Consider the following 24,295-nt stretch of genomic DNA (forward strand, 5'->3'; position numbering starts at 1 on the left):
CACCTGGACCAGCTGGGGGGCGCACCCCCCTGGACCAGGGGGGACTCGGTGAAGCCACCAGGACCTCTGGATGATTCTAGCAGGCCAAGGTCACACTGTGAACGGCAATTCATCCCTGCTCACGTGGGCCAAAGAGATCCTCGCGCTGGCCCATGAGGGCCTGATGTGAGCCTGCCCCCTACCGCGCTGGGGAGTGTCAGGAGTTGGAGGCAGCCTGGGGGCCTCCCCAGGCTCCGTGGTGGGTCAGGGCAAGAGCACGATGCAGAGTGAGGAACAGCAGAGTTCAGGCTGAGGATGAATATGGAGACGAGGGCCAGACCACTTGCGAAAGCAGAGCTCTGACCCTCAACCCACAGCAGCGGGCCCAGGGAGTCAGACGCCTGTGAGTCAGACCTGCAGGAGTCAGACTCCTATCTCTGGTGACAGCCCAGACAGCCAGACAGCAACCCCAGTGACAATCAGCCAGGACTCGATCAATACCGGACGGCCTCCCTAATCACGCTCCCAAATCAGAACCAGCACGAGAAGGACCCAACTGCCCCCTCAACAGTCACCTAGGACGCGCCCCCACCCCGACTTTGGGCAGCCCCCCAGCCCCATCAGGCACCCGGAGCCCCCTTCTCTCCACTGAGAAGAAGCCTACCCACCCCTCTGCCTGCCTCTGAGTCTCTGCCAAACACAAGTGACAAGGCTAAGCCCTGGCTCAGCCAGCTCCGAGCCAACAGCCTTTGCCCGTCTCCTTCTGTTGGTCTTTGTTTATTTCCATGATGTACACAGCGGTAGAGACAAAGGTTTGAAAACACAGAACTTCGTAAAACCCTGCCAACTAGCTGCGCATCACAACCTCACTGGCATGAATTCAACTTACACGCACACATGAGTTCACCAAAAGCCACAGCCAACCACAAGCAACCTCAGAGACCAGCCCCCGTAGAACAGGGAGGGGAGTGGGGGGGCTTTGGGGTACGGCATCATTCTGTGTCTTGACCTGGGTTGCTGATCACACTGGTTTAATAAATGTTGTGAAAATCTCTTCTAGCCACACACTTAACAATCTGTGCACCTTTCCGTATGGATGTTTATGTGCGTGATTTTTCAGCTAAAAGTTCGCTCACAATCCCTGCCCCGAAAAAGATCCATGCACACTGGATAAAAATGAAGACGGGCACGAGGCACCTGGAACAGTCGTCTGGGGGGAGGGAGTGAGACGGGGAGACTGAGGAATAAACAGATAAACAGCCCCGAGAGAGGCCTGGAGGGGACGGGGGTGGGAAGTCACGGCCGGGGAGTGAGGACAGCCCAGCGCTCGGGGCAGGGCAGGGGAACCAGGCAGAACAGGGGTCGAGCCACGTCATGACTGTACCCGCTGTGTCAAAAGCCGTCGCTCCTCAGACGACAAGAATCGCGAAGGGTGCCGACACTAGGAGTCGTGACAGTGTGGGTCAACCCTAACTGACTGGTGATTTTTTTTTTTACCTCCATCAAAGCTTTAAACGCATGGCTTTTTTGACCCGACAATTCATTCCACCTGTGGCAAGACACGCAGTTGAAAGTCGCCGGGCCCACGCCAGCAGGCCGGCACCGAGGCATCCCCGTGGCCACGTTGGTCAGCCTTGGGGACACCGAGCATTTCTCCGCATCAGCCTCACAATGTGAATGGCGGACCGTCAGACCCAGACCCCACCGGCCCCCGGCCCCGTGGACCAAGGCAGCCCAGCGTCCACGGGCTGACCGCCCAGGACAGAGTGACCTCCAGGAGGGGCGGACAGGAGGTGTGAGGTTCGCTTCAGAAACAGTTCCATGCTCATCTCTTTCTGGGACAAATCGCAGCAAGTCTGAAAGGTCAGACTGCTGGATAGACCCTCGGGGCGGCACTGGGCGGCCCGCAGAGGGGCCCCTGGCCCCTGGGACGCTCACACTCCCCACGGCGGGATTCAGCGCTCCTGCGGTTTTCAGATGAAACCCCAGTGGGAAGGGACATGGCTGGCCGAATGGGACACCGATTTCTTGTCACGAGAGGGGGCCTGGAGAAACATACGCCGTTCTGGTTTTGCCATGTGTCCCCAGGAGACACAGGTGGGAGCAAGGAGCTGGGTTCTCAACCATCATGAGAACCTGACCCGGCCCCTCCTCTCCGGCCCCAGCTCACCGGCAGGCCAGCGGCCCGGGAGCTGGACAAGGTCATTTCCGGCCGCCGGTCAGAACCCGCTCCAACATTCACCCTCCCCCCGGCCACCAGTGCAGCTCAGCCCACCCCCTTTCCCCTTGAAAACCTGCGTCCAGCCTCAGAAACGCCTGTGGTCACCCCACCTGGCTGCAGGCCGTCGGCCACCAGGAGGACAGTGAGCGGAGGGCGGAGGAGACGCCAGCCGCTTCGCTCACCCACGCTGACCTCAGGGGAACCAGCTCTATGGCTCTTCACTCTGGCCTCGCCGGGCGGTTCCCTCCAGGTCCGGAACACACCGGCCCCCACCCCTGCCCCTTCCTGCCTGGCAGCTCCTCCTCACCTCCTGCACCCGCAGACCATCCCTACCACACTCACGCATCTGGCTCATCACCGAGCTGCTTGTCAGCCAGGCCGGTGGGTCTGGAGGCCAGCGCGGGGTCAGGGTGCTGACTCACCTCGTTATTCAGATGCGGTTACAGAGCGGGCACACCTCTGCTGCCCCGTGGGGCCCCTCATCCCGGCACAGACCTCTAAACCACGCTCGCAACAGCTCCTTCCAGTCCCTGCCCTCTAGAGCAGGGTTAAATGGGGGCCCCAGAAAGATACGTCCACATCCTAACCCCCAGAACCTGCCATTATGAGCTTATTTGAGAACAGATGGGATTTGACTACAGGTGTAATTCAGGTCTTGAGATGAGTTCATCTTGATTTAGGTGGGCCCTTACCCACTCCAGTATTCTTGTCTGGAGAATCCCATGGATGCAGGAGCCTGGTAGGCAACAGTCCACCAGGTCGCAAAGAGTCGGACACCATTGAGTGACTTCACTTTCACTTTAATCCAACAACAGGGGTCCTAACATGAGAGAGGTGGGCCTAGGGGCTTCCCTGGTGGTTCAGATGGTAAAGAATCTGCCCGCAATGCAGGAGACCCGGGTTCGATCCCTGGGTCAGGAAGATCCCCTGGATAACAGAATGGCTACCCACTCCAGTATTCTTGCCGGAAGAATCCTATGGGCAGAGGAGCCTGGCGGGCTGCAGTCTGCTGCTGCTGCTGCTAAGTCGCTTCAGTCGTGTCCGACTCTGTGCGACCCCATAGACGGCAGCCCACCAGGCTCCCCCGTCCCTGGGATTCTCCAGGCAAGAACACTGGAGTGGGTTGCCATTTCCTTCTCCAATGCATGAAAGTGAAAAGTGAAAGTGAAGTCGCTCAGTCGTGTCCGACTGTTCACGACCCCATGGACTGCAGCCTACCAGGCTCCTCCATCCTTGGGATTTTCCAGGCAAGAGAACTAGAGTGGGGTGCCACTGCCTTCTCTGGGGCTGCAGTCTAGAGGGTCACAAAGAGTGAACACAACTAAACGACTTTCACTTCAAAGACACAGAAACACAGAGGAGACCGTGGGAGGGTGGAGGCCAAACCACGCAGCTCTGAGAACACCGCCGGGAGCTGCAGGGGGGCCTGGGATGGACCCTCTCTCCCAACCTCCAGAGAAGCCGCCCGGGATAAGCTTGGGGTCAAGCTCCTGGCCTCCTGAACTGGGAGGGCACATCTCTGTTGTCTTAAGGTCTTCACTTCGTGGCAACTTGTTCTGCCAGCCCTAGGATGCTGACACGCCCTCTGAGGCCCTGGTGACGGAAGAGGGGCTGCACCCCTCTGCTCTGGGCCCTTCGCCCGGAGAAATCACAGCAGCTTCCAGCATCCAGCATGCTACGGGTCTCGCTTTCCCGAAGCTGCTGCTGCTGCTGGTGACAGACATCAGAACCCGAGGCTCAGGAGACCCTCTCTCCAGGAGACCTGAAAATCCATCTCAGAGGGGTACCCACTCTGCCTGGTGTGTGACAAGCCCACCTCATCTGCCAATAGCCCTGCTCCAGCCCCCTTGGGGAGAGGGGGCCATGGGTGGCCACAGGGGGGCCGCCCCCCAGCCCCCCCCCCCCGGCTTCCTCAGCTCCTCCCTGCAGCTCTGGGGGGCCTGCAGGCCGACTGGGGCCTCATGCCAGGACATTCGTCTTGGCATCTGCAGCTTCCCCTTCTCCTTTAGCCGCTCAGAGCCGCGTGAAGCCACATCTGGAGACGAACACTGTCATCTAGCAGAAGCAAGTGTTCTGCTGGGTCTTTCTCATCAGGAGAAAACACAGCTGAAGCCTCTGGGTTTGGCCGATTTCGAATTCTTTCTCCTTCCTGCCTGTCAGTCTGTCATTAGTCACTGTCTGCGTCTCAACCCAGCCTGTCATGTTACAAAATACCGCAAACAGATCAAGGGGTTTCAATATCAGAAATGTATTTTCTCACAGTTCTGGAGACCAGAGGTCAGAGATCAAGGTGTCATCAGGGTCAGTTTCTGGTGAGGTTTCTGGTCGGTTTCTCCTTCCACTGTGTCCTCCCAGGGCCAAGAGAGAGCCAGCTCGGGTGTCCCTTCCTACAAAGACACCAACCCCTTGGATCTGGACCCCACGCTTATGGCCTCATTTCACCTCAATCCCCTTCTGAAAGCCTCCAAACACAGTCTTGGGAGGTTGAAAGGCTTTAAGTTCTTAAAGTGCACCAAGAGAGGTCATTGGTAAGCCTCACTTCTCTTGATGAAAATGTCTCACTTCTGGGTGTGTCTTCCCTGGTGGCTCAGATGGCAAAGAACCTGCCGGCATGCAATGCAGAAGACCCAGGTTTGATCCTGGGTAGAGAAGATCCCCTACAGAGAAGGCAAAGGCACCCCACTCCAGTACTCTCGCCTGGAAAATCCCATGGACGGAGGGGCCTGGTGGGCTACAGTCCATGGGGTTTCGAAGAGTTGGACACAATTGAGCGACTTCACTTTCACTTTTCACTTTTATGCACTGGAGAAGGAAATGGCAACCCACTCCAGTGTTCTTGCCTGGAGAATCCCAGGGACGGGAGCCTGGTGGGCTGCCGTCTATGGGGTCGCACAGAGTCGGACACGACTGATGTGACTTAGCAGCAGCAGCAGAGAAGATCCCCTGGAGAAGGAACTGGCAACCCACTGCAGTATTCTTGCCTGGAGAATCTCACGGACAGAGAAGCCTATCAGGCTTCCATGAGGTCACAAGGAGTTGGACATGACTGACCGACTGACACTTGATCTTAACTTTTTCTGAAAAGAAAGAGCACTGGGTTAGGAGTACAGGGCTGCTCCTAGGGAGCAGAGAGATGGTTCAGAAACCAAATGCAGTCCCACTGGGGCAGTGGCTTCAACATGTGACTCTGGGGACACAATTCAGCCCATAGCAGGCGTCTTTACCCTCTTGGGTCTTCCCTGGTTGCTCAGACGGTAAAGAATCTGCCTGCAACATGGGAGACCGGGGTTCAGTCCCTGGGTTGGGAAGATCCCCAGGAGAGGGAATGTGTGCCCACTCCAGTATTCTTGCCTGGAGAATTCCACGGACAGAGGAGCCTGGCGGGCTACAGTCCATGGGATGCCGGAGAGTTGGACATTACTGAGCGACTAACACTTTCCGTTGTTTACCCTCTTGGGATCTCATCTGGTCCCACGCACAGCAGTCTCTGAGGATGGGGGACAAAATAGAGGCTCTGAAGGCCCCTCTTCCACAGAGGCTCACCCCAATGAGAATCCCAAACCCCAACCTGGCTGGTGACAAAGATTCCCTCCTGGGCCCGGCTAGAGGCAGCCTCCCGGGAGCCCTTTCTCAGGTCTCAGCCTCAGCAGGCAAGGACGTGGCCAAATACCACCATCGTTTCTAAGGGCTCAAGGCCACCTCCTAAGCAGGATCTCAGGCCCACCTTGAAGAGCCTGCCCGGGGAGCTGAAGGTTGGCCAGAACTGGCTGATCCCACAACCAAGGTGGGCCCACGTCCTGGCTTCCGTGGGAGGGGAGGGCCTGACTCCAAAAGCACTGTCAGCAAACCCAGAAGGCCATCACATGGACCCACTTCCTGTCCCACTTGCTATAATTTTCACACACCCCTGACCCCACATCCCCCTCCCTGTAAGATGCCCAATCACCTCTGCACACGCGCAAGTGGAGGTCGGGACACGCTGGACTCTTTCCACTGCGACAGTTATCATGGCTGAAATCTGTCCTTGACACTGTGGCCAGTGTCCGGCTTTGTTATCTCTGACGCCAGCCACTCCCCCAGTGCTTCCCAGGTGGCGCTAGTGGTGAAGAACCCGCCTGCCTATGCAGGAGACCATAAGAAACGTGATTTTGATCCCTGGGTTGGGAAGATCCCCTTGAGCAGGGCATGCCCACCCACTCCAGTATTCTTGCTTGGAGAATCCCATGGGCAGAGAATCCTGGCAGGTCAGGGTCCATAGGATTGCAAAGAGTCAGGGCGCAAAGTGACTTAGCACGCACGCACACCCACCCAGCACACATGCAGCCTCCGTGGCTAAGCCAAACTCTCACACCAAACAGGTCAGAACAGGAGGAATCAGCCTTTTAACAACCTTGGTCCTACTGTGTGCTGGCATTCACAATGAACACACTCGGACTTGAACTGTCTACACCAGGAGCCCAGGGCAGTAGGTACGGTGAGAGGGGACCAGCGGGTGTAGAGAGCCAGGCTGATCACGACTCGGGGGGTGGAACGCGGTGTGTGGAGGCCCCCACGCACACATACACCACTCCCACCTGCTCTCCGGCCTGTCCCCTGAAGGGCTGGCTGAGTTCCAAGGTTCTTCCCTCACCAGGGAAGCCTCACCATAGTCAGGAATCTCGACTGGCTCCAGAAAGGTCCAGAATGCCTCCCTGGACAGCAGGCCACTCCCGAGAGCAGACGGTGACCGTGGACGTGATTTGAGCCTTTGCAAAGGGGCATGCCATGTCCACCGCCATGCCCCATGTGGGGCTCCCAGGATCTGGACAACAGCACGGATCAGGAGTGCCCGCTTCCCCAGGAGCCCCGCTGGGGCACACGTGTTAGGAGACGGGGAGGGGGCGGGTGGAGGGCCCAACCCCCAGGCCTGCATCCCGGCCCAGCGTGTCTGGGGCTCTGCCGTGTGCCCTGGGGCCACTCGCTCAGCCTCTCTGAGCCACTCCACACAGAGGAGCGCCAACCTGCCCTAGGTGCCAGTGTGGACAAGCGCTGAGTGAGAATCCGTGTACCTGGGCCCCCGGTGGAAACGGTGTTCACCTTTCAAGGGGCGTGGTTTCTTCTCCCGAAGCCAGAGGCCCTGCTGTGGCTCACCTGGGGGATGGCCTCTCTCCTCACAGGCCGAATATGTTAACCCACCGAGGCCACTGTCACTATCGCCACTATTGCATTTTGAGCAGAAACCTGAGCCGGGAAAGGAGGCGCCATGTGCAGAGGCGCAGAGGCAAGAGAGACCGGCTTCACCCTGAGAAGCATGGGGCCGGGACCCAGCTGAGCAAGGGTGCCCCGGTGAGTGTGGCCTCCAGAGGCTGGTCAGGCCAGGGCCTCTCAACCGCAGAGGGGTCAGAACAGACACAACTGACTCAGATTTGCCTGCGAGCAGACTTGCTCTTACTAAAGTGTGAAGGGCACCCCGGGGTGGGCGAGGCCGATGAGAAAAGAGAACGCTCTGAGGCTTCAGATGTGAGATGACGGGGTCTGGGCCTGGGCAGGGCTGGGGGATGGGGGAGGATGCCACAGAGTCCAGAGCTTTCTAGGAGCAGAAAACAGCCAGGCGTGCATGCGGGCTAAGTCGCTTCAGTCGTGTCCGACTCTGAGACCCTATGGACTGTGGCCCTGCCAGGCTCCTCTGTCCCTGGGATTCTGCAGACAGGAATACTGGAGTGGGTAGCCATGCCCTCCTCTGGGGGATCTTCCCGACCCAGAGATCAAACTCGCATCTCTTATGTCTCCTGCATTGGCAGGCGGGTTCTTCACCACTGGCGCCACCTGGGAAGCCCAAACAGCAAGGCAGGCACGTGTTAAGGTGGGTGCGGCGTGGCAGAGGGGACTGGAAGCACAGGTAGCGTCTTTCATCATCCTTGAACCTGGGGCACAGCCTTGGCTGGCCAGGGCGCTCAGCTCCCAGCGCCAAGGACGCTGGGCGAGGGTCTTGGGAGACAGACTGGGGCTCTCCCGATGCCCGCGCGCGCCCAGGGCCAGCGATCCTTATCTCTGCGCAAGCGGAGGGAGATAATCAATCTCTATTTGGGGCGGGAAAGGCGGACAAGCACCGTTACCACAGGAGAGAAGACGCGGAAAGACAAGCATGTCTCCCAGAGACAAGCATGATTAATAGCCGGGGCGTTGATTTAAGGGGGGAGATTAGAGAAACGCAGCCCGGATCTCTGCAGGGGTGAGGTGGGTCGGTGCTGAGAGCCGAGGAGGGAGGCGCGGTAGCCTGAGAAATCCCATTTCGGGGCTGATGGGCAGGGGCAAGACCGGGAGGACAGCCAACAGATGGATACGCCATCTGAAGGTAGGAAAACAGCTTTCCAAGACGGAGAGGGGATTTCCCCGCCAGGAGTGGGGAATCCGGCCACAAGCAGCAGAGACTCGCTGTCCCCCACTCCGGACATGCAGACCCCGCATGCAGCTACGCTGTGGAAGCCCGGCCCTCGGGGTTCAGAAGTCCAGGGACAGGCAGGACTCAGGTCCTAACAGAGGTGATGGGAGGTTCTCTGACCCGGCCTTCGAAGGGGCCTCTAGCCTCAGGGTTGTCCAGAGACACAGAACCAACAGACTGCATGTGTGTGCACACACACAGACGGCTTATATTAAGGAATTGGCTCGTGAGACGGTGAGGGCTGGCAAATCCAAAATCTGCAAGGCAGGCCAGCGAGCTGGACACCCAGGCCAGAGCGGAAGGCCATCTGCTGGAAAGCCCCCTCTTCCTTGGGGACCTCCGTCTTTTGTCACTAATGCCTTCGCCTGATTGGGCAAGGCCCACCCACACCACAGCGGTTATCCGCCTTATTGCAAGTCTACTGATTTAAATGCTCTGTTCAGTTGCCCAGTCATGTCTCACTCTTTGCGACCCCATGGACTGCAGCACGCCAGGCATCCCTGTCCATCACCAATTCCCAGAGCTTGCTCAAACTCATGTCCATTGAGTCGGTGATGCCATCCAACCATCTCATCCTCTGTCGTCCCCTTCTCCTCCCACCTTCAATCTTTGCCAGCATCAGGGTCTTTTCCAATGAGTCAGGTCTTCGCATCAGGTGGCCATAGGATTGGAGTTTCAGCTTCAGCATCAGTCCTTCCAAGGAATATTCAGGACTGATTTCCTTTACGATTGACTGGTTGGATCTCCTTGCAGTCCAACGGACTCTCACGAGTCTTCTCCAACACCACAGTTCAAAAGCATCAATTCTTTAGCACTCAGCCTTCTTTACGGTCCAACTCTCATATCTGTATATGACCACTGGAAAAACCATAGCTTTGACTTTATAGGCCTTTGTCGGCAAAGTGATGTCTCTGCTTTTTAATACATTATCTAGGTTTGTCATAGTTTTTCTTCCAAGAACCAAGTGTCTTTTAATTTCATGCTGCAGTCATCGTCATCAGTGATTTTGGGACCCAAAAAACTAGTCTCTCACTGTTTCCATTCTTTCCCCATCTGTTAGCATTGAAGTGGTGGGACTGGATGCCGTGATCTAAGTTTTTTGAATGTTTAAGCCAGCTTTTTCACTCTCCTAGATGCCACCATTTAAAAGAATTTTTTCATCATCCCTATTTTTATTAAAACAATATAAAATCTTATAGCACATAAATATACAGCTTATCTATTATCATCTATGACTGAACACACACACACATTGTTTTCAAATTTTTACTGTAGTAAACGATTTTCATAAACATCTTCTCACCTCTATACTTCTTTGTCCAAATTCCTTTTCTTCCCTTAATTCCCCAAAGTGGAATTCCTAAAGCAAGTAAAAAGAAAGAAAGTGAAAGTGAAAGTCACTCAGTCACATACAACTCTTTGCAACCATGGAATTCTCCAGGCCAGAATACTGGAGTGGGTAGCCTTTCCCTTCTCCAGGGGATCTTCCCAACCCAGGGATTGAACCCAGGTCTCCCACATTGCAGGCGGATTCTTTACCAGCTGAACCACCAGGGAAGCCCCAAACTGTTGAATCCACCCTTTTCTGTGTATGGTTCTGAGTCTTCACATATATTTACAGTCATGTAACCAGCATGATCGGGATGAAAAACATTTCCATCACCCCGAAAAGCTCCCTTGTGCCCTGAAGCTGTCCTCTCGGGCCAGAGTCCTGAGTACCCCGTGGAATGTGCGTGGTACTTAGGATAGAACTCAGGCCCTCAGCCCCGTCCTATACCAAGGGAACTGAGCTTAGACAGGGTCAGTCATAACAGAGAACAGAAGAGACGAGAGATGTTCTATTAACGTGACCCTGCTGGATAAAAACGAACGAGCTTTTGGTCACAAAGCAGTTGGACGTTTTTGTACAGTGGGACAACAGCCTTCCCCACACCCTTGGATTTCGCCAACTTCTAGCCCTGAAGCCCAGAGAGGTTAAGACACTTACTCAGAGTCACATAGCAACTGGGGGGCGGGGGGGGGCAGAAGTCCCAAACACTCTGCCTGCCCCTCCGAGGCTGCAGACCTCTCGTTGTTCCCTCCACCATCACTTCCTCCCCATCAGGAACTCTCCTTCCTGGCCGTCTCTCCACCCCAGAGGCCCGAAGCATACAGAGGATAACGAGGGCAGGCCAATGCAAAAATCACATGAGCACTTCACGGTGACTTTGAAATGTTCTGGTGAAACCAGGCCTCCCATGGCAGATCTAAACTGCATGACATGAGGTCTGGAGGGTAGCGACCTCACGGAGGCAGAGACAACAGGAGGAGGTGCCAAGTGAGAGAGATGTCAGAGAATCAGCTGCCTCTGGGCCTCGACAACCAAAGCGCTTGCATCCCCAGCAGAAGGGCACCTGGCTCCCTGACCCAGCCCCTGAAGACCCAGTGGGCCGCAGGCGAGTAGAGGACGCGTGCCCAGGGCTCCTTCAGGGCTCAGCGCCAGATCACTGGGCCTGTCCTTCCCATTGCCCTGGTCCCGGAAGAGCCCCTAGAGGGTAGGGGCCAAGCCCGTTCAGGCCGCTGAGCCCTGCAGTCATTGCTGTAGCCACAGGGCACGTCTGCTATTTACAGAACAGAGAGACTCGCAGATACAGAGAACGACCTGTGGCTGCCAACAGCAGGAGGATGGCGTGGGAGGGTGAGATATGCAGGTGCAAACTATCACACACGGAACGGAAAAGTGCCAAGGCCCTGCTGATCAGCACAGGGAACCGTGTCCCACATCCTGGGATAAACCGCACTGGAAAAGAAAAAAACAATAATCGCACCTAACTTGCATGGGTTTTACTTTAGCAAATTAAAGAAGGGAATATATTAGTTCAGTTCAGACGCTCAGTCGTGTCTGACTCTTTGCAACCCCATGGACTGCAGCACGCCAGGCCTCCCTGTCCAACACCAACTCCCAGAGTTTACTCAAATTCATGTCCATCAAGTTGGTGATGCCATCCAACCATCTCATCCTCTGTCGTCCCCTTCTCCTCCCACCTTCAATCTTTCCCAGCATCAGGGGCTTTTCAAATGAGTCAGCTCTTCGCATCAGGTGGCCAAAGTATTGGAGTTTCAGCTTCAGCATCAGCCCTTCCAAGGAATATTCAGGACTGATCTCCTTTAGGATGGACTGGTTGGATCTCCTTGCAGTCCAAGGGACTCTCAAGAGTCGTCCCCAACACCACAGTTCAAAAGCATCAGCTCTTCGACGCTCAGCTTTGAATTCTACCATCTGTGTCCCCAGTGCCCAGGTCTCAGAAACACTTGTTGACTGACTGACCCGTCAGTCCCCCCGTCCCAATCACCTAGCCATGGCCTCTGACTGGTAATAACACCGCAGTTGATGAGCTAAAGTGTATAGACTCTGGAGCCAGGTTGCGGGGTTCCGGCCCCAGCCCCACCAACTCCTTGCTGTGTGGCTCCAGGTGCCCTCAACCTCTCTGTTTCTCTGCTGGGAATGGAAGTGGTTGAGTCTCTGCCCTGAAGGACGGCCAGGGAATGGCACAGAGGATGTGTAAAAGGAGCACAGTGAGCCCTCAAGAAGTCTCTGCTTTTACAACCACTGATGAACATAACTTTCCATGCCCTCTGCCCGCCTTCCTCCCCGGAAGGGCTCGGAGAGGAAGGTGGGGGGTCCCAGATGGGAGAGCGATGAGGCTGCGGTCAGCCACGTCGGAGGGGCTGATAAATAGAGTTAAGTCCAGGGAGGGCTTAGCCAGCCTCTCCAGTCGGCTGTAAATAAAGTGCTGGAGCCCAGGGAGGGGCTGCCTCGGCCAAAATGGATGCGGCAACAGATGGGCTGTCATCCATCGCCCCACTTGCAGCTGCAGGCGGCCCCACCAGGGCCCCCAGGCTGGAGTGTCAGCGGGTGTCCGGAGGCTCAGAAACAACCACCCCCACCCCCAGGAGGGACTCTGGCCAGGGCGGGGGGCCCGGTCCTGTCCGGAGAGCGAGGAGGCTGGGGACGCAGACAGGCCCGGGTCCTGCAGCACCGCCCTGGGGCCCCACACATGCACTGCCCTGACCCTACCTCACTCTCATCCCCACCTACAGCTGAGGAGACCGAGGCACAGAGGAGCTAAGAAACTTGCCCAAGGCCACTTGGCTAATACATTGACTGAGCCAGGTGTGACCCCCGCCCCCAGAGCCAGTGCTTTACTGTCTCTCGGGCCATAGGGAGCCACAGAAGGTTACTGAGGGAGAGAGGGTCCTGGTCACTCCGCATGGAGTTGGGTGGAGGATGAGGCTGGAGGGGGAGGTCTGGCCACAATCCCGTCCATGTCTGTGATGGACAGCAGCCCTGGAGCAGCAGAGTCCGGGCCCTACGTGGGGATCGGCAGTGATGGCCCTGAGTGGGGGGTGGGGTGGGGGTTCTGAGAGCCTCTTCTGATTGGCATTTCCCACTCTTCATCACGAGGTCAGGAACAAGTGGCCTGCAAGTCCGCTCCCAATGCCACCGCCAGGCCCGGCTGCTATCCATTTCCTCCCTCTTAGCTGAGCCCACCTCCCAGGTCCAAGGCCAGGCCTGCGGGCTGCTCCGAAACAGGGCGACATTGACGGTGTGGCTTCTCAGGACACCCCACCCCCAGACGTCCTCACTGTACCTTGGCCGGAGGAGGTCAGCCCCAGTCCTTGCGGTTCTGACTTGTTCAGCTGCGGCTGAATTATCCAGACAGAGAAGCCGGCTCCCCTCCCGGGGGTGGGGAAGGGCTGGCTGGTGGGCATCGTGCCCCTCTCTCCCCCGCCGCAGAGCAGCCTCCGTGCCCCCATCCTGCCTGGCACACACACTTGGCTGGGTCTGCAAAAATAACAAAATATGAAATTCAGATTAATGTTCTGTTTAGTCGGGATCTGAATTTCAAATCAGGAAGAGCTGACTCAGATTGACTACAGTCCGTCTCCCTGAGCCCATCAGCCCGCACCTGGGCCCCGAGCGAGGGGTTCTACCCGGGGGAGCCCGGCATATCCGGACGGGTGGGCGGGCGCTGTGTGCCAAAACAGGTAGGATGACAGGCCCCAGGCTCTGCCTTCAGAGGTCAGCAGGGTCCAGACCCCCAGCCGGGCTTCCACGCCAGCCTTCCCACCGAAAATCAACAATCTCCGGTTGATGTGGGGTTTTTCCAGCTTAACTGAGGTACAGCTGACAAATTTGTAAGATATTTACAGTGCGTGTCATGGTGATTTGATATATAGATACACTGTGAAAATATTCCTCCCATCTAGTTAATTAACACATCAGTCACATCACATATTTATCTCTTTTCCTTTTTTTTTCCCCTTTGGTGAGAATATTTAAGTTCAACTCTCTTAGCAAGGACTTCCCTGGAGGCCCAGATGGCAAAGAATCTGACTGCAATGCAGAAGACCTGGGTTTGAACCCTGGGTAGAGAAGTTCCCCTGGAGAAGGAAATGGTAACCCACTCCCGTATCCTTGCCTGGAGAATCCCGTGGACAGAAGAGCCTGGAAGGCTACAGTCCATAGGGTCACAAAGAGCTGGACACGACTGGATGACTAACACACACACACTCTTAGCAAAATTCAATTATACGTACAGTGTATCAACCATAGATATCAACCAATGTATCAAACCAAGATAGCATATTAAACAGCAGACACATCACTTTGCCAACAAAGGTCCATCTAGTCAAGGCTATGGTTTTTCCAGCAGTCATATATGGATGTGAGAGTTGGACCATAAAGAAGGCTGAGCACCAAAGAGCTGATGCTTTTGAACTATGGTGCTGGAGAAGACTCTTGAGAGACCCTTGGACTGCAAGCAGATCAAACAGTCAATCCTAAAGGAAATCAATCCTGAATATTCATTGGAAGGACTGATGCTGAAGTTGAGTCTCCAATACTTTGGCCACCTAATGCAAGGAGCCAACTCATGGGAAAAGACCCTGATGCTGGGAAAGACTGAGGGCAAAAGGAGAAAGAGGCAGCAGAGGACGAGATGGTTGGATGGCATCACCGACTCCACGGACATGACTTTGAGCAAGCTCTGGGAGACGGTGAAGGACAGGGAAGCCTAGCGTGCTGCAGTCCCTGGGTCACAGAGAGTCGGACATGACTTAGCGACTGAACGACACGCAACATCAACCGCAGTCACCATGTTTTATGTTAGACCCTCACCTCTTATTCGTCTTACAGCTAAAGTCTGTACCCTTCCGTCATCCCCTGTTGCTCCTCCCACACTCCCGACTGCCCCTGGCAACTACTTTTCTACTTTGTTTCCATGAACTTGACTGTTTAAAAATATTCCACACACACACAAAAAAATTCCACATAGAGGTGACACCATACAGTCCTTATCTTTTTCTCTCCCTGACTTATCTCACTTAACATAATACCCTCAAGTTCCAGCCATCCTTCTTTCTCGTGGCTGGATGATATTTTGATTGCTTTTTTTCCCCATTAATTTTGCCGCACTGGCTACCATCGGTCTACACCAGAGCTAAGAGAAGACGCACCCGCTGGCCCCTTCACACATTCCCCTCTCGCGTGGCCCCTCTGGGCCTGGCACCGACCAGCTGAAGGCCAGCCCTGCCCGGGGACACCGAAGACGTCGGAACCCAACGGTGTGCCCCCGTCCTGGTGCCTCCATCTCCCGCTCGGGTGCTGACCCTCCTGAGCCTCATTTCCCCACCTGGGAAAAGGGACCACACCTCCTCTTGCAGGGAGCTAGCTGGGCCCACGTGCACCCCGCTCAGCAGCACACAGCAGGATCTTATTCAGGAGGCCCACGTCCCAGGCCCCGTCCCCGGCAGGTGGGGGGTCGGGGCTGGACACCGGAGTGAACACACAGACTGAGCTTCCCGTCCTCATGCGGCTGACGCTCCAGGCTGCAGTTCTCAACGCAGGGGCGGTTCAGTCTCCCGGAGGCCACCAGGCCGGGTGGACATGTGTCTGGTTTTCACAGAGCTGGGGGCAGGCGTGCTCCCGGCCTCCACTGGGTGGAGGACACGGCCACTGGTAACACACAGCACAGGCGCCCGCAGGGAGTGATCCAGCCCCAAACGCCCTGAGAGCCTCTAGGGAGGGACAGCAGAGCAGACGAACGAGGAAACCGACAACTGCCAGAAGGTGCTGAGAGCTACGGAGTCAGCCCCACACACGCAAGCAGGCAGACGAGATTCATCTTTCCCAGCACAGCAAGCATGAGGCTTCAAGGGGGGGACATGCTCCCGGGCCTGAGACCCCGAGGCACACTGCCCACCTGGCGTTGAACCAGGCCACAGACGGTCCACGGCCACTGCAGGTAGACGTGCCAAGGCCCCCAGAGTCCCCGCTGCAGCCTTCACCGGCGGCCCCAGGGCCCCAGACGTAGCGGGCCAGACCCCTGTCCCCGAGACCCCCAGGCCAGCAGAGGAAACACACTCGGTGTCTGGCACCCTGGCCACCTGCAGACTGCGTGTTCTTCAGCCGGTGGCCTGACCCGCTCTCCCAGGTGTAACACAGGGACCCTGGGGGGACTCTGGGGTCAGATGGGACCTGGTCGTATGAGGGGCTCAGTCAGGGTCACTGGTGTTATGGTACACAGTCAGGGGGGGCATGGAAGGTTCTGGAACACGGAAAGGAGGGAACGGTGAGTATGCCAGGACACAGAGGAGCTTAGAGAGGCTTCCCTGAGGATGGGGCACCCCCCCCCGGGGTCTCACACCAGGTAAGCAGACCAGGAAGGAAGGTAAGACAAACGGGCTCACAGGGTGGACGTCTCTGGTGTGTACGTGTGTGTTTGTGAAGACAAGGCGGGGGACGGGGTAGGATATGACACTGGGGTCCAGCATCCACGGGCAGTGACCGCCACACCTGGGACGCTACTGCATCCTCACCTCCTAACCGCCCCGACGGTCTCTTCTCAACTCAGCAGCCAGAGGTTCCCTTGAAACCTAAAGTCAGACCTTCCCCTCTCATCACAGGAGTGTACAAGCCAGGTCCCTACCAAACCCCGCATCTGCCCCACGCAGACCTCACCCCGTGAGCCCCGCTCTCCTGTGCCCCCACCCCCGCGGCTCCGGCCACACGGGCCTCCTCGCCGTTCCAGGAACTCTAGTGTCTCAGGGCCTTTGCACCTGCTGTGCCCTCGACCAGGAGCTCATTCCCATCAGTACTCCAGGGCTCGCTCCACCCTCCTTCAGGGCTTTGTGCCGGCAGTGATGATGTCACAGAGAACACGACCTTTGAGCTGGGCCTGGAGGGGGTGAGTCAGAGTTTGCCAAATGGAGGAAGGGTGACCTCTTCTGGAAGACGGGTCCTGCATGGACGGAGGGTGCTGTGTGGGAGAGCAGGGCAGACCTGGGTCCAGGGCCCAGCAGGGAGACATGTAGGAGCTGACCAAGAGGAGAGAGCCAAGGAGGAGGAGCCACGTCTCAAAGTCTGGAGACTGGGAGCCATCCAGGAGGGGACTCTGAGGGTCGGGCCTCACCCAGAAACGGCAGCTTCGTTCCCTTGCTTCCCTTCACAGGTAAGTTGGCATCATTGTGAGTTACTGCACTTATCCACTCTATAACATTTTCTTTTATTGCTGTAGTATAATTACTTCTGAAGTATATATGCAAGCCAAGAAGCAACAGTTAGAACTGGTCATGGAATAACAATCTGGTTTAAAACTGGAAGAGGAGTCCGTCAAGGCTGTATATTGTCACCCTGCTTATTTAACCTGTATGCAGAGCGCATCATGCGAAATGCTGGGCTGGATGAAGCACAACCTGGAATCAAGACTGCCGGGAGAAACAGCAACAATCTCAGATATGCAGATGACACCAATGTAATGGCAGAAAGCAAAGAGGAACTAAGAGCCTCTTGATGAAAATGAAATTTCAGTTCAGCTCAGTCGTGTTCAACACTTTGCAACCCCATGGACTATAGCACGCCAAGCTTCCCTGTCCATTACCAACTTCTGGAGCTTGCTCAAATTCATATCCATCGAGTTGGTGATGCCATCCAACCATCTCATCCTCTGTCATCCCCCTCTCCTCCTGCCTTCAATCTTTCCCAGCATCAGGGTCTTTTCAAATGAGTCAGCTCTTCCCATCAGGTGACCAAAGTATTGGAGTTTCAGCTTCAACATCCGTCCTTCCAATGAACATTCAGGACTGATTTCCTTTAGGATGGGCTGGTTGGATCTCTTTGCAGTCCAAGGGACTCTCAAGAGTCTTCTCCAACACCACAGTTCAAAAGTATCAATTCTTTGGTGCTCAGCTTTCTTTATAGTCCAACTCTCACATCCACACATGACTACTGGAAAAACCATAGCCTTGACTAGAAGCCCCTGCCAAGCCTGTTTCCAAAAGGGTGGCACTGATCTGCACGCCCATCTGCTATAGACAAGCCTCCTGATTGGCTCACCTCCCTGCTAATGACTGGTCTGTGTGCAGGCATGTGATGTCCATCTGGCCAGTGAGGTTTGAGGAGAGGGCTGCCCAAGGGATGCTGGGAGATTCCCTTAATTCCCAATGACTCACAGGAAGAGACCAGCTCTCCTCTTCCTATGGATATCCTTGTGTCTGAATGAGATGCTCCAGCGACCTTGTGACCATCAGGAGGACCCATCAGAGCAGAAAGATGGAAAGACCTGGGTCCTAGAGTCCATCAGGGAGCCCCTGAGTGAATCACCCCTGGAGCTGCCCCGCCTTTGGACTTCTGCTTGTTACCAGGAACCGTGAACCTTCCTTGTTGTTTCAATCATTCTGAGCTGAGTTTACTATTACTTTTTCAAGTAACAGCTGCCTTCCCGCCTCATTGTCCAGTAAATCTACAGTGACTCACTCTCCTCTAAAGCAAATTCTTTCTGCTTAAATCAGCCAGAGTGGGTTTTGGTTACTTGCAGCTTAGAACTCTGATGATTCAGAGGAGAGTCTGAATGCAGGTCTGTTTGCCAATGAGCAGTGGCATTGAGACAGGGATGAGAGAGCGTGCCTGAGGGGGAGATGGGAGAAGGTGGAGCTCCAGGGGTCCACCACCACCTCTCAGATGGAACCTGGAAGGTCACAGGGCAGGAACACAGCAGGGGGCAGATACGGGAGGGACTTGAACACTGAGCAGAAGAAGGTTGACTTTGTTCTTTACGTCGTGTGATCTTGACCGAAAGGGTCACCTACTAGAATTTACGTTTTAGGGAATTTACCTGGATGAGGTACTTAGGGGCCTTGGGGAGAGGGTCTGGCATCTTCTGAGCTTCTACCGTGTGGGTGATCAGGTCCCCACACCATCTCAGCAAATCCACAAAAATCCCCTCTGAGGGATAGATTAATCTCTTTTCCAGATGAGAGACCGGGGGTGCAAATCCAGGAAGTGACCGGGCCAGACTGGCCAGCTGGTCAGGGCACAGGGGAAATCGACAAACACCAGACTTAGGCTTTTTCAATCCTTTCCTGCTGCATTCCCACGCATCGGAAGAGGGTTTGCACTCCAGGCCTGATTCTCCAAAAATCATCTGTGCTGCTCCAGGGAGGGTGAAACCTTTATCCCAATCAGCATCATGTTTCTGTCATTCTTAAAAGCCAGTGACCAGGTCAGGAGCTTTACATCTGTCTCGTCTCACTGCTGCCGAGGCCGATAAGTGATTTTCCATCTTCTCATGCAACACTGATTGAAACAAAGCCTTTGCCAGGTGACGATGCTTGTGTGCGTGTCGTAAAGGAAGCTGAAGACATTTTGGAGCAATGCGGGAGCAGTGAAGGAGAAAGATCATTCCTTGTCAGGACCTCAGGGCAACCGGGGGTTTGATCTTAGCCCCCAGCCTGGGAGGCAGAGTCCAGAACCTGTGCTGCTTCTGCAGAAGCTACCGAGAGGGGAGTCTGCCAGAAAACTCCAAGCTGACCTCACTGCCAGCCTCTTCCCAGCCTGAGCAGGGTGCATGGGTCATGGGAACTGTGATGATTTAGCAGAAACCCAGGGACCGGTACAGTGGCAAAGAATCCAACTGTCATTGCGGGAGACTCAGTCGCAGCTTTGATCCCTGTGTTGGGAAACTTCCCTGGAGTAGGAATTGGCAACCCACTCCAGTATTCTTGCCTGGAGAATCCCATGGGCAGAGGAGCCTAGAGGGCCACAGTCCATGGGGTCACAAAAGAGTTGGACAGGGCTGAACACACACGCATGCATGTGCAGGGACAGTTATGAAGAAGCAGCAATTCCAAACACCCATAGGGGCCGGGCACTCTGGGGACAGATGCTGTCTGACTGTTTGATTCCCCTGACCAGCCCCTAAGGTAAGGGCTGCCCTTGCCATCCCCATTGTACAGGTGGGAAACTGAGGCCCAGGGTCACCACAGGACTTGCTCACACAGCTGGTAGGACCTGGACCCAAGCCCGGGGCTGTCTGATTCTGAATCCAGTCAACTTACCGGCCACTCACCGTGTGAGCACCAAGTGATCAGGGAGGCCTCATGGAGGAGGAAGCATTTGTGCGGAGCCCTGAAGGGTAAGTAAGAGCCAGAGGTGTTAAGGGCAGAGAAAGGCTTTTCCCAGAAAGGGGAGAAGTGTGAGCTGAGGTTCAGAGGAGAAGAGCCAGGAAAACAAAGCTGCAGGTCAGCAGAGAGTCCCTTCAACCCTCCACGAACCTCTCCTTTAAACTCATCTCCAGACGGAAAGCTGGGAGAAGCTACATCCCAAAGGAAGATTTGAGACCCAGTTTCTCCCTGGAACAAAACTCTCAGGCCAAGATTTTAAAATTCTTTTCCTCTTGGAAAAAACATATCTGGTTTCAAGTCTACGTTTTTGGCAACCTCACTGTCAGAGTCTCTTTCCATTCAGGAGAAACGATGTATCCCCAGCATCCGATGGGGAATGAGGCCTGGGAAGCGGTAAACAGACAGGGTGGGTGCAGAGAAGGAAAAGGCAGAAAGGAGGCCTGTGAGGCGCTCTGATCCAGAGGCGGGGTGGGGTGCTGGGGCACAGCAGAGGGGAGGAAAGGAACACCCACTGAGCACCCACTACACACGAGCACCCCTGAGGGTACCGCTGCTCGGGCCCCCCTGGCAGCCTGCTTGACCTGATGACACCCCAAATCCCAGTCTGCCTTCTGGCTGGCCAACATTCAGAAAGCACCTACTGCGTGCATGATGCTCCCCTGTATCATAGGAAAGAGTTCAGCCTCTGTGACTCCTTCCCTATCAGGAGAACAAATGTACTTCCTTGATCGGAAGGAACTCACAGAGCAGTGAGATGAGACATTAATTAGTTGAAGGCATCCCCAACAGAAGGAGCGCTTGCGTGGCCAGACCCAGCAGCCTGTGAGGGGCAGCAAGAGGCCAGCAGGTGGCCTCAGGGGCGAGGTCAGTTCTTCAAAGACTCTGGGCACCTGATGTTGACGGGGGCTGGGGCCACAGGAGACTCAGACGCAGACAGTGAGAAGCTCACAGTATATACCTAGGCAGCGTGTGTGGAGGGCACCCCTCTGCCTCACCAGCTCTGGTTTGAGGCCACGGAGAGTTAGAGGATGTGATGCAAACAGAGGCTTTCAATGCACCTGCCTTGTGAGACTTGGTCTCCTGTGCTCTGGAGCTCCGCCATGAGCCTGGCGCCCAGAATGACACCTGGAAGAAACCTGAAACCAGCCCAAGGCTGGGAACCAAGCCCTGCTGACCCACAGCCTTGGCCAGACGTGCAGCCATTCTGCAGACCCATGAGTAAGAAAATAAGTACTTCCTGTAATAAGCCACCTAATTTGGGGGGGGGGGTAATTTGTTACGTAGCGTTACTGGGGCAATAACTGACTGATACATGATGACATGGTACCATCAATGCTTATTTGGAAGGCTCCTCTGTCCATGGAATTCTCCAGGCAAGAATACTGGAGTGGGTGGCCATGCCTTTCTCCAGGGGATCTTCCCGACCCAGGGATCGAACCCAAGCCTCTCACGTGGCAGCCAGATTCTTTACCATCTGAGACACCAGGGGAAGCCCCTTTTGGAAGTATATGCAGGTGAGCTCAAAGGAAGCCCTGAGCAGTTAGAGAAGGCTTCTGGGAGCAGGTGACATGTGGACTCAGCCTTGAAGGGTAAGTAGGAAAAGAAAACTGCAAGTCTCTCTCGGCTGATGGAGTAACCACAGACAAGGAGCAAAGGTGGGGAAGAAACGGACTCTGTGGGGAAGCTGCACACAGGATGGTGTAGTCAGGGCACGCGGGCCGCGCCCGGCACGATTACAGCCTGGCTGGACCACTGCAGAACAGGAAAGCCGCACGCTCCCTGGCAACCGTCAAGCCTGAGCAGTGATTCTCCCTATGGCCACCCCCATTCTGCCCTGGGAGACGTTCTGTTGCCCACTGTCCCCCACGGCCCCAGCTCAGTGCTCCGTGGAGACGAGTTTGCTGGGCCACGGGTCTCCATGGCACCTGAGGTGAGCAGTGGAGAGAAGGCCATCTTTCACGGGGCGGACCCCCCCATGACCCCCCTCTTTCTGATGCCACTTGGGGAGCCCGGGGACAGTCCGAGGGGTTCAACAGCCATGAGCCCAGACAGGTCCAGGCTGCTTTAGTTACCTAGTTCCCTCAAAACCTAGACAGTTTCCGGTCCACTCCACGTGCACACGTCCACAGCCACGCCTGGACTCGAAGCCTGAACATCTGAGTGTGTCCACCCTGTGCTGGGCCCATAGCCCCGGACTCCACCCAGCCGTGTTTGTCTCGAGGCCATTAGGACACTGAGCTCCAGAGAGAAAGACCGCCTTCCGCCGGATTATTCCTGAGAGATTCTTACAAGGGTTCCTGCCGGCAGGAGGACTGGGGCTTCCGGCCCGTTTCCTGCTACGCCTGTGCCCGCCCCGCATCGAGCTGCCCACGTCACCTTCGGTTCGGGGTAGAAAAGCACTGACCCTTTCACCTCTGGAGGCCTGCGCTGGTCAAGGTAGACGGCAGGCACGGCCTCGTGTGCACCGTGTCCTCCTCCACCCCTCCTTATAGACGGGCTGGCTCTAGTGTCAGCTCACACGTGTCTCGAGGGACCAGCCCGCGCCCACATTCTGAGCCTTGCCCTCCACCCCCTCACTCTGCGACCCGGCAGCACAGCACAGCCGAGGGCCGTCAGATGAAACCTCCTCTGCCGCATCGCACGGGTCTCCAGCCTTCCCACCGCGATGGGTCTGCCCGAACAGCCCCTCCTTCCTTCCCCATTCGGCCAAGCCCACAGTTTCCATTCTGTTCCTCACCGCGTCCACCTCTGGCCACCAAAGTCTCCTTCGGCCAGGATTCCATTCAGCGGCTCCTAACAGCAGCCCCCTTTGCACAGTCAGAGCCCCGGGCAGGGCTGGGGCTGCACTGGACACTGACCATCCCCACTGGTGCCCACAGGCCCTGGGGACCCTCCCGGGGAGGAGGACGGGCCTTGGAAGGGGACCGGCGGGGGGGTCAGGGGTGTGGACTTTCCAATTTCTTCAGAGGGTAAGGTTTCAAAAACTACATCGGGGGGACTGACCCCCTAGACTCCCCTTCAAGGGTGGAGGTGGCCGGCGTTCAATCCCCACCCCACTCAGGACAGGCCTCTGCACCCGAGGCCACGACCCTGCGGGACAGCTAGCCTTCAAGGACAGTCCAGGCTGCAGCAGAAGGACCTGATGCTTCTCAGCTCGGAAGGGCCTTCGAGCTCCAGAGCCCTCTGCCAGGCTCGACGGGGCTACCCGGGGCCTGGGCTCCACTGAACAACTTCTGCTGAATCCTGCTTCCCTACTCTCCCTTTCCTGGGACTTGCATCCCAAGGGCGCCCCAGATACAGCCCCAACACATCAGTGCCACCTCGGGTCAGCTTCCCTGGGGCCCAGCCTGAGACTCCAAGGTGTAGCGCTTTCGTCCCCTGGACGCCCTCAGGGACGATCCCAGAGGAACAGCCAAGACCCGACGGCAGACTCAGGAGGAAGCACGAGGGCCGCCCCGGGGTCCAGAGCGGCGAAGACCCCCCCCAGCATCCAGGGAAGACGGGTCCTGGGGCCCAGGGTGCAGCCGGGGGAGAGGACGGGGTGGGCGGATGAGCCCAGCCTTGTCGGCAGAGCACTCATGTGTGCACGCACACCCGTGGCTGCTGGGGCAGCCCTCAAACCCGGAGAATCGGGGCAACCCTGTCCACATGTGGGAAGGAGACCCACAGGCCAGCTGCACAGAGGCGGTGCTGGGCACGGCTATTCGGTCACCAGGTGTCTGAACAGCCATGCCGTCTGGAGAGATGTGGCAAACCATCTCCCCCACCTGCTTGGACCCCAGTCCCTGGGCTGTCGGAGCCCCTTGGCCGCCTGGGGTGCTAGGAGCCTGTGAACGTGGCCGTGACATTACAGATGCCCAACCCCCGTCTCTGCGTAGCTGCCGTGTCCTGAATCCAGGAGCCGCTGCTTGGGGATGGAGAGCCCAGCATGCTCAGGTAGGAGCAGGGGTGGTAAAGGCTTGGCCCCTTCAGCTGGGACAGAAGACAGGCAACAGAGAGGGGCTTCGGGGCCACCGTGGAGGCGAGGGGGCCCTCAAGGGCTCAGAGGAGCTGAACTTGGAGGTGGAGGATGAGAGCAGGGGGACGGGGGAGGCTGGTCTCTCCTGAGTTCATCCTGGGATGCTCCATCAGGGACGGCAGGGCCAGAGGAACAGAGCAGAATGCCTCCGGCCAAGAGCCAGGGAGACGCGGGGATGTGAACCATGCCCTGGCCTCTCTACTGTGTTCTTATC

Source organism: Muntiacus reevesi, chromosome 22 (assembly GCF_963930625.1).
Source record: "Muntiacus reevesi chromosome 22, mMunRee1.1, whole genome shotgun sequence".
NCBI lineage: Eukaryota > Metazoa > Chordata > Mammalia > Artiodactyla > Cervidae > Muntiacus > Muntiacus reevesi.